This window comes from Trachemys scripta, chromosome 12 (assembly GCF_013100865.1).
Source record: "Trachemys scripta elegans isolate TJP31775 chromosome 12, CAS_Tse_1.0, whole genome shotgun sequence".
Taxonomy (NCBI): Eukaryota; Metazoa; Chordata; order Testudines; family Emydidae; genus Trachemys; species Trachemys scripta.
The window spans coordinates 31,262,262-31,272,069 of record NC_048309.1 but is presented as its reverse complement, the minus strand read 5'-3'; the positions used below and the strand labels follow the sequence as shown (position 1 = coordinate 31,272,069).

The window sequence follows — 9,808 nt, the reverse complement described above, 5'->3', positions numbered from 1 at the left end:
GTCGTTCAAGAGGATGTTTTGTTCACACCCCTGTGCGACAAAAGTTTTAATGACAAAAGTGCAGTGTAGAGAAACCCTCAATCTTTTGAAAATCACTTCTTAAATAAATACTGAATAAAATTAAAAGGGATGGTAGAACAAGGACATATGTGGAGATCTGGGGAGAGAAGTTCTTTCTTTCTTTCTTTCTGTCCAGAGAACACATGGGACACATGCAATGGAAAAATCAAACATCCATCACCAAGTTCATTCTGCTGGGATTCAGGAACCTTGATGAAGTTCAGATTCTACATTTGTGCTGTTTCTAGTGATCTACATTGTGACCCTGGCTGGGAACATTTTCATTGTTGTGCTAGTTGTGGCTGATCAGCATCTTCACACCCCCATGTACTTCTTCCTTGGGAACTTGTCCTTCCTGGACACCTGCTACACCTCAGTCATTGCCCCCAAGTTGCTGGCTGGATTCGTGGCCGAGGACAGGACAATGTCCTTCAGGGACTGCATCACGCAGTTGTTCTTCTTCAGTGCTTTGGCTTGCATTGAGTGTTTCCTACTTGCAGTCATGGCTTATGACCGTTATCTAGCCATATGCAACCCACTTAGCTATAATGTTATGATGAGCCTCAGGGTCTGCCTTCAGCTGGTATCTGCCTCCTGGATAACTGGTTTCTCAGTCAGTGCATTAGCAGTGGGGATGGTTCCCCAGCTAAGCTTCTGTGGCCCTAATGAAATTAATAATTTCTTCTGTGATATGGAGGAGCTGCTCAAATTGTCCTGTTCAGAAAACCCCATGGCAGAAATGATTATTCTGGTCTCCTGCTCCCTGGTATCCCTGGTCCCATTCCTCTTCATTGTTGTGTCTTACATTTTTATCCTCTCGGCCGGCCATCCTGCAAATTGCCTCCTGTGCCAGGAAGCAAAAGGACTTTTCCACTTGCTCCTCTCACCTGTTGGTGGTGAGTCTGTAATACAGGACCATCACTATCATGTATATCAAGTATCAGAGGGGTAGCCGTGTTAGTCTGGATCTGCAAAAAGCAACAAAGAGTCCTGTGGCACCTTATAGACTAACAGATGTATTGGAGCATAAGCTTTTGTGGGTGAATACCATATCATGTATGTGTTGCCATTGGCTGAGCGGTCCCCAGCCTTCCATAAAGCTCTGTCTCTCATGTACACGGTCATCACCCCAATGTTCAACCCCATCATCTACAGTCTGAGGAACAAAGAGGTGAAGGGGGCCTTCAGGAAAGTCGTGCTGCAGAACTTAGGCATGATTTATCCTGTCATTTTCAGAATGGCCTATGGAAGTTTGGCACCGAACTCCCATTGGCAGATTAGTGCCTAATTACTTTAGGCCACTGTGAATAACCTAGCACAGATCTCAATAGAATTTGGTTATGCAAGTCACTTAGATACTGTGATACTGTGATACAAACCCACTGCCCCACTCCATTGTGACTATTTAAATCCATGGCATGTCCACACCTTGAATACTGTGTGCAGTTCTGGTCATTTCAATTAAAAAAGATATATTAAAATTGGAAAAGGTACAGAAAAGGACAACAAAAAACAATGGGGGGCCTGGAACAGCTTCCATACGAGGAGAGATTAAAAAGACTGGGTCTGTTCAGCTTGGAACAGAGGTGATTAAGAGGGTGTATGATAGAGATCTATAAAATCATGACTGGCATAGAGAAAGTGAAAAAGGAAGTGTTACTTACCCCTTCACATAACACAAGAACTAGGGGTCACATGATGATATTAATAGGCAGGAGGTTTAAAACAAACAAAGAAACTGTACTTCTTCACACAATACACAGTGAACCTGTGGATCTCATTGCCAGGGATGGTGTGAAGGCCAAAATGTTGGATCGTGTCCAAAGTCTTAACTGTAAAGATAAACAAGAGCCAGGCAACCAAAGCAGGAGAGAGAGGGAGAGGGAGAGGAGACACTGATTTAAAACTGCTAGCAAGAGGCAGGGTCACAAATCATTCTCCCCCGATGACCTGCAGATGACTGGCCATCGGAAGTGGGAAGCTGCCCATTCAGCATCACCTCTGATTGATGTCACTGCGGTTCGAGTTGCTTCTAGCTAACTGCAATAGGGATTTTTGTGTTAATAAAAGGCTTTGTGTGTTTGAACTGCTTGTGTCAGTCGCTCATTGGACAAAGGTGTCATGTCCTCAGGGAATTCCTGAGAGCACCCCTGTACAGTGAAACCCTTAGAAGGGTAACAGAGGATGGGGACCATCAATGGCTATTAGCCAGGATGGTCAGGGATGCAACCCCATGCTCTGGGTGTCCCTAAACCTCTGACTGCCTGAAGACTGGACGACAAGGGATGGTTCACTCAATGATTGCCTATTCTGTTCATTCCCTCTGAAGCACCTGGCATTGGCCACTGTTGGAAGACTGGATACTGGGCTAGATGGACCATTGGTCTGACCCAGTATGGCCGTTCTTATGTTCCTATGCCCCATTACTGGAGGGAGGGGCTAGCAGGGGAAAGCCCAGCTCATTTGGGGGCTGGCAGGGAGTGGGGACCGATCTCCAGCTCTAACTCTATGAGATAGGCCTGGCTGGGAGCAGGAGCTGACTACAGATGGGTGCGGGCCAGTCCCTCCCTGAGGGAAGGTGTGTGTGATACTGGACTATTGTCTTAATTTACTCCTGCAGTAGAAAGAGAAAAACTGAGACATAAGGCCTGGTATAAGGGGCCTGGTATGAGGACTAAGGCCTGAAGTAAAGTAATCAGGCCCTGCTGATATAAAGCAAAGTTAGCAAGAGTCAGGCTATAGGCAGAAGTCAGGCCCTGATACAAAACATGCCTGCTTGCAAGTTCACAGAACTTTGCAAGAACAGGGCTGGTATTGCAAAAAAGACACATTGCTAAGAAGTGCTAGGTACAGGGCAGTCAGGTAAACACATTCCCTACCAGAACACCCCAATACCAAGGATGGTAGGGAATGTGTTTGCCTGAAGTTAAAGGGACACACTGACCCCTCCTAAAGATATGGTCAGTATGACAGTGTGATGGATAGAGATGTTTTGATGGAACCAAGAAGTACAAAGTAAAGGGTGGTAACTCACCACATCAGAGGGGCAATATGTAACTTGTTTGTATCAGTGCAGCAAAAGGGGTTGCAGAAGGGGTGACTTGGTCAAGCCGAGGGTAGAGTGGAAAATCCCACTTCTCACTGAACTGATTGCATTGTAACAAACATACATGTGCTTGTGTACCTGCAGCACACAGAGGGTGCTAGGGCCATGCTTCGTTGATAAACCTGGCTGAGTGCCTTCACCACTGAACCGAGTGTGGCAGACTATCCTGGGGTGCAACCTGGAACTGGGGAACCACTGGTCTTCTGTCTCACCAGTCTGGACTCCCTTCCTCTCTTACTCACTGTGATGTTGTGACAAACTGCAGATCTCTCCAGGTCTGGCACTCACACAAGCATTTACACAGGCAGGGGCACACCTGGCTGCAGCTACATGAATGCCTTTGCCTGTCACTCAAAAATAGAGAAGCTTCAGCCCCCACTCTAGGACCCCAGAGCTGTTCCATCTTGCCCTGGTCAAAACCCTGACCAGTGTAAGTTTATTACCCAGTCCACCCCTCCCTCAATGTAGAGAGGATAATGCACCGGCCCCTGTTCCTGAGCAGATTTCCCTTTGCACTTCAAACAAGACACTGTTTTAAGTAAAAAATATAAAACAGATTTATAACTACAGAAAGACAGATTACACTGGTCTACAATTTTTGAGAAGTCATCTGCTTCAGAGATAAAATGTGCTATTGATTATGTATTTTGATGTGCTGAATTCAAATATGACAATTAAAACAACTGATTGGCTACTGTTTCTAAGATATTTAAGTTTTTACATTTTATGTCTATGTATATTGTGTAGATAGTAGAGTTTTAATCATAAATTGTAAACCTAAGTCTTTTCATGTGTTTATGGTTGCGTTACATGATAATATTGCCCTGTCCTGTTTATGTAACACTTTAAAAATCAACAAAAGGGTTATATAAATAAAATGTATTATGAAACAAAAGGCAAAAAACTATTATGTACATAGTTTAGTCCTATTCAGTGTCTACTTGCCGCTTCTTGGCTTGTCTCTTGTATTCATTAAATAGAGCATCTCTTGTCACTGTCCAGCAATAGTCTACAAGCATTGATGGGCTCCATTTGCCCTGATAGCGTTTCTCCATTGTTGCAATGTCTTGGTGAAATCGATCACCATGCTCATCGCTCACTGCTCCGCAGTTTGGTGGAAAAAAATCTAGATGAGAGTGCAAAAAATGTATCTTTAGTGACATGTTGCAACCAAGGCTTTTGTATGCCTTGAGGAGGTTTTCCACCAACAACCTGTAGTTGTCTGCCTTGTTGTTTCTGAGAAAATGTATTGCCACTAACTGGAAGGCTTTCCATGCCGTCTTTTCCTTGCCACGCAGTGCATGGTCAAATGCATCATCTCGAAGAAGTTCACGAATCTGAGGACCAACAAAGACACCTTCCTTTATCTTAGCTTCACTTAACCTTGGAAATTTTCCACGGAGGTACTTGAAAGCTGCTTGTGTTTTGTCAATAGCCTTGACAAAGTTCTTCATCAGACCCAGCTTGATGTGTAAGGGTGGTAACAAAATCTTCCTTGATTCAAGAAGTGGTGGATGCTGAACGCTTTTCCTCCCAGGCTCCAATGACTGTCGGAGTGGCCAATCTTTCTTGATGTAGTGGGAATCTCTTGCACGACTATCCCATTCGCAGAGAAAACAGCAGTACTTTGTGTATCCAGTCTGCAGATCAAGCAAGAGAGCAACAACCTTCAAATCGCCACAAAGCTGCCACTAATGTTGGCCATAGTTTATGCACCTCAAAAGTTGTTTCATGTTGTCATAGGTTTCCTTCATATGGACTGCATGACCAACTGGAATTGATGGCAAAACATTGCCATTATCCAGTAAAACAGCTTTAAGATTCGTCTTTGATGAATCAATGAACAGTCTCCACTCATCTAGATCGTGAATGATGTTGAGGGCTGCCATCACACCATCAATGTTGTTACGGGCTACAAGATCACCTTCCATGAAGAAGAATGGGACAAGATCCTTTTGACGGTCACGGAACATGGAAACCCTAACATCACCTGCCAGGAGATTCCACTGCTGTAGTCTGGAGCCTATCAGCTCTGCCTTACTCTTGGGTAGTTCCAAATCCCTGACAAGGTCATTCAGTTCACCTTGTGTTATGAGGTGTGGTTCAGAGGAGGAGGATGGGAGAAAATGTGGGTCCTGTGACATTGATGGTTCAGGACCAGAAGTTTCATCCTCTTCCGCTTCCTCGTCTGACTCAAGTGAGAATGATTCTGGTGCATCAGGAACCAGCAGTCCTTCTCCGTGGGGTACTGGGCGTATAGCTGATGGAATGTTTGGATAATGCACAGTCCACTTTTTCTTCTTTGACACACCTTTCCCAACTGGAGGCACCATGCAGAAGTAACAATTGCTGGTATGATCTGTTGGCTCTCTCCAAATCATTGGCACTGCAAAAGGCATGGATTTACTTTTCCTGTTCAACCACTGGCGAAGATTTGTTGCACAAGAGTTGCAGCATATGTGTGGGGCCCACCTCTTGTCCTGATCTCCAATTTTGCAGCCAAAAGAAAGGTGATAGGCTTTCTTAACCATAGTGGTTATACTGTGCTTTTGTGATGCAAAAGTCAGTTCACCACAAACCTAGCAGAAATTATCTGCACTGTTCACACAAGTACGAGGCATCTCTGCTCACTTTGGCTAAACAGAAATGTGTCCCTTTGCAAAATCAAACACTGACAGATAAGAGAGCATGACACTGTATGATTTCTAGAGCTGATATAGGGCAATTTGTTCAGCAGAGTGATGTAAGCTTCATTATAATTGCATCATCCATGACTTCTAGGAATAACATGATGCAATTCATATCATGTAAGACGCAATACCAGCTTCAGATTGCATCATTCATTGTTTTGCCTAAAAGGAAGTACTGTCCAAACCCAGTCGTAGATTTATTCATAGATCCAGTCAAAGATGTATTTTAGTCATTTCTGGTTTAAATTGAGATCCCTTCCCTTTGTAACTCACTTATCCTCCGCCATTCCCAAGTCAAAGGTCGTATATACTGACCCAATAGCATATCTTGAAAACTAGAGCCAATCAACAATTTTAAGCATCATTTTCGTTCTCAGTGACCCAGAATTAATAAAGTTTGAGCACATTTATTTCAGAAGCATTTTGGCTGTACAGCAGTGTTATAAGTAATAGAATACAGATCAAAGTAGATCACCTAAGAAATAAAACAAAATTGCAATCTAAGTTCTATAAACTAGATTTGCATCGAGCAGTGTCTCACCCTGATGGAACTAACAGTCCACCAGTCTTCCATACACAGGCTAGAAATCCCTGCAGTCTGGTTCACATCCCCAGTCAGGGCAGGCTTTAGGTAGATTCAGCCGATTCCCCTGAATCGGGCCCCGCGCCTAAGAGGGCCCTGCACCCTTGCCGCCACCGGCATGCCGTAATGGGGTGGTCCGGCTTCCCCAGGGGGCAATTTAAAGGGCCTGGGGCTCCAGCAGGGGCTAGGGCTCCAGGCCCTTTAAATTGCCACCAGAGCCCGGCTTCCGGAGCCCTGGGGTAGCGGCGGTGGGACTCTGGGGGCTATTGAAAAGTCCAGGGCTCCCGTTGCTTCTACCGCCCTGGCCCTTTAAATAGCCGCTGGAGCCCACTGCTTCCCCTGGGCCCGGCAGCTATTTAATGGGCCAGGGGGGTAGATGCAGGGGAGTCCTGGGCCCTTTAAATAGCCCCCAGAAATTTGGGGTAGCGGGGGCTCTGGGGGCTATTTAAAGGGCCAGGGCTCCAGCTGCCTCTGCTGGCCCGGTCCTTTAAATAGCCGCCGGAGCCCTACTGCTTCCCCAGGGCTCCCTCGGCTATTTAAAGGGCCGGGGCGGTAGAAGCAGGGATGCCCCGGGCCCTTTACATAGCTCCCGAGCCCCGAGCTGCTGCTGCTACCCCAGTGGAGGAGGGGGCACTTACCGTACAGGGTGGGCTGGGGCTGGCTCTGACCCCCTCAGCCAGTGGTGAGCTGGAGCCAGTTCATACGAACCAATGGTTAAATTTTGAAGCGGTTTTAGAACAGCTTGCTAACNCCCGCACCTCCTGCCCTGCCCACACCCAACCCCTGTCTCCAGCCCCTGCCTCACCCCCTGCCTGCAGCCCCTGTTACTGGCCTTTCTGTAAAGCCTCTTTGAGAAACACGATGGGAATGTAGAATACAAAGCGTCAAAGCTCTCTGGTACCAAACAAGGGAGTTTTATGATGCACTAGTAGAGGTAGCAGAAACAACTGATGATGCTCAAGCAAAAAGTGAAGCTGAATCGCTGGCTATTGAAATGAAGAATTATAAGGTTTTGGTTTCACTAGTTTTCTGGCATGATTTACTTTTTCAAGTGAATTTTGTGAGCAAAGAGCTACAGAGTGATCCAATGGATATTTCTGCAGGAATTTCTTCATTCAAAAAGCTTTGTAAAAGGTTAAAAACATACAGAGAGAAGGGTTTTCAAGAAGTGTTAATTGGTGCCAATGAACTTGCCAAAGATCTAGATGTGCCTCCAGTATTCCAGGCTAAAAGCTTGCACAAACGAAAAAAACAATTTGAGTACAAGTCTGCAGATGAGCCTTCTTCTGATCCAAAAGAAGCTTATAGAGTACAATGCTTCAATCGAGTCTCAGGGTATGTCCAGACTTATTGATTTATCGGGGATTGATATATCACATCTCGTTAAGACGCGATATATCAATCCCCGAACACACTCCCCGTCGACTCCAGAACTCCACCGGAGTGAGCGGCAGTAGTGGAGTCGACGGGGGAGCTATGGCCGTCGATCCCGCGCCATGAGGACGGGAGGAAAGTTGGAATAAGATATGTCGACTTCAGCTACAGTATTCCCGTAGCTGAAGTTGCATATCTTATATCGACACCCCCATCCCCCAGTGTAGACCAGGCCTCAGACAAAGCTTTACAGTCACTTGAACCAAGGTTTCAACTGTTACAAAGGCATGTGAGTTTATTTGGATTTTTATGCAAATTCAAAAATCTTCCCAAGGACACTATATGAAAATCTGCTGCAGATCTGGAACTTGCATTGACAGATGTGAAACTAGTGCAGGAAAACGAAGAAGTTTCAACTGTAAAATCAGTTGACATAAATGGCTACATGCTTTGTGAAGAACTGGAAGCATTAAAGCCAATTCTTCCATCTGATTGTAGAAACCCCCTAAAAATGGTTCAATTTCCTGCATATAATAACCGATCAACAGCATTCCCAAATTTATTTATAGCAATTTGAATCATCCTGACTATTCCAGTAACTGTAGCCTCAGGAGAGAGGAGCTTCTTGATGTTAATTCTAATTAAAACATATCTGCAATCAACAATGCAGGAAGACCGATTAAACAGTTTGGCAATCAAGTCAATTGAATGCGAAGTAATGAAGAGCTTACAATTAGGCAATATACTGAAAGATTTTGCTGAACAAAAAGCAAAGAAGATAAAGTTTTAAAAACATATAGGTCAGGTGTACAATAAAGTACCTCTTAAACAACTTGATATTTATAATATATGATGCAATGTATGTAATATATAATGTTGTTATTATTGATATAGTAATGGAAAGTAAATAATACGTGGAAAAAATGAAAGGGGGTTTTTTACGTTTTTTTTTTTAGTCATCCCCGCCGGGGCCCCGCCAAAAATGTTCGAATTGGGCCCCGCACTTCCTAAAGCCGGCCCTGTCCCCAGTTCAGTCTTTTCTTCCAAGGTGTTCCCAAGTTTTGAGTTGTAGGGGGAGTGAGACCCAGTGATGATGTCACTTTCCCCTTTTATAGCTTCTGCCATGTGGAGGGAACGTCTTTGTTCCAAACAAAGTTCCTGGCACAGTTTGTGGAAAAGTACAGGCACAAGATGGAGTCCAGAATCACATGATCTAGTCATATGCCCATGCACACTTTGTTGAGTAATAGCAGCCATTACTTATATACTGGCTGAAACATCCACAGGAAAGCCCATCAGGTGAGGATAAGCTTATCCCATGACCCATTGTTTTTGCCAATTGGCCATTACCTTCAATAGTCCACTCACAATGTGCTGACTAGACTGGATGTAAACTAGCTTGTGGGTGTCACCCAGGAGTAAGCACATTTGAAATAAAGATGCACAGTCAATATTCATAACTACAGATACAAAAATGATACATGCACACAAATAGGATAATCCTATTCAGCAAACCACAACTTTCGCATTGACACTTCACAGGACATATTTTGTACAAGATGCATCATAATAATATTGTAATCATATCACTATGGTGAATATGGGGTGCAGAGTGTCATACTGAGTCTGTGGTCTTCTTGAGCAGTTAGATTGAGATTTGCTGAATCAGCTACCTGCGCAGAGCTGGTACTGCACACAGAGAGAACACACAAATGCAGCTGCCAACTGACAACAGCTCCCAGTGTCTTGCCTGTGGCTGCTGAGTGAAATGGCTGAAGGGAGCACCTCACCTGCAGCAGGCGATGCTAAATAAAACCCTTCTGTCTTTTGCACATGATAAGGACCACTGAAGTAACCCAGCCTTTGTTTTGGGAGATTATTTACTGACATACATTGCCATGGTTTACATTTAAAAAAATACCATTTACTTAATTTCCATCACCAAATAACTATCATCTCAGTGATACAACTTACAGAAAGATTTAAGTAATTTTA

The 9,808-nt window shown here is 44.5% G+C and overlaps 1 pseudogene; it reads left to right on the top strand.

The window, feature by feature from the left end:
- The first annotated feature begins 212 nt into the window (after positions 1-212).
- LOC117886345 lies at positions 213-1,476 on the top strand (annotated as a pseudogene).
- The last annotated feature ends 8,332 nt before the right edge of the window (positions 1,477-9,808 follow it).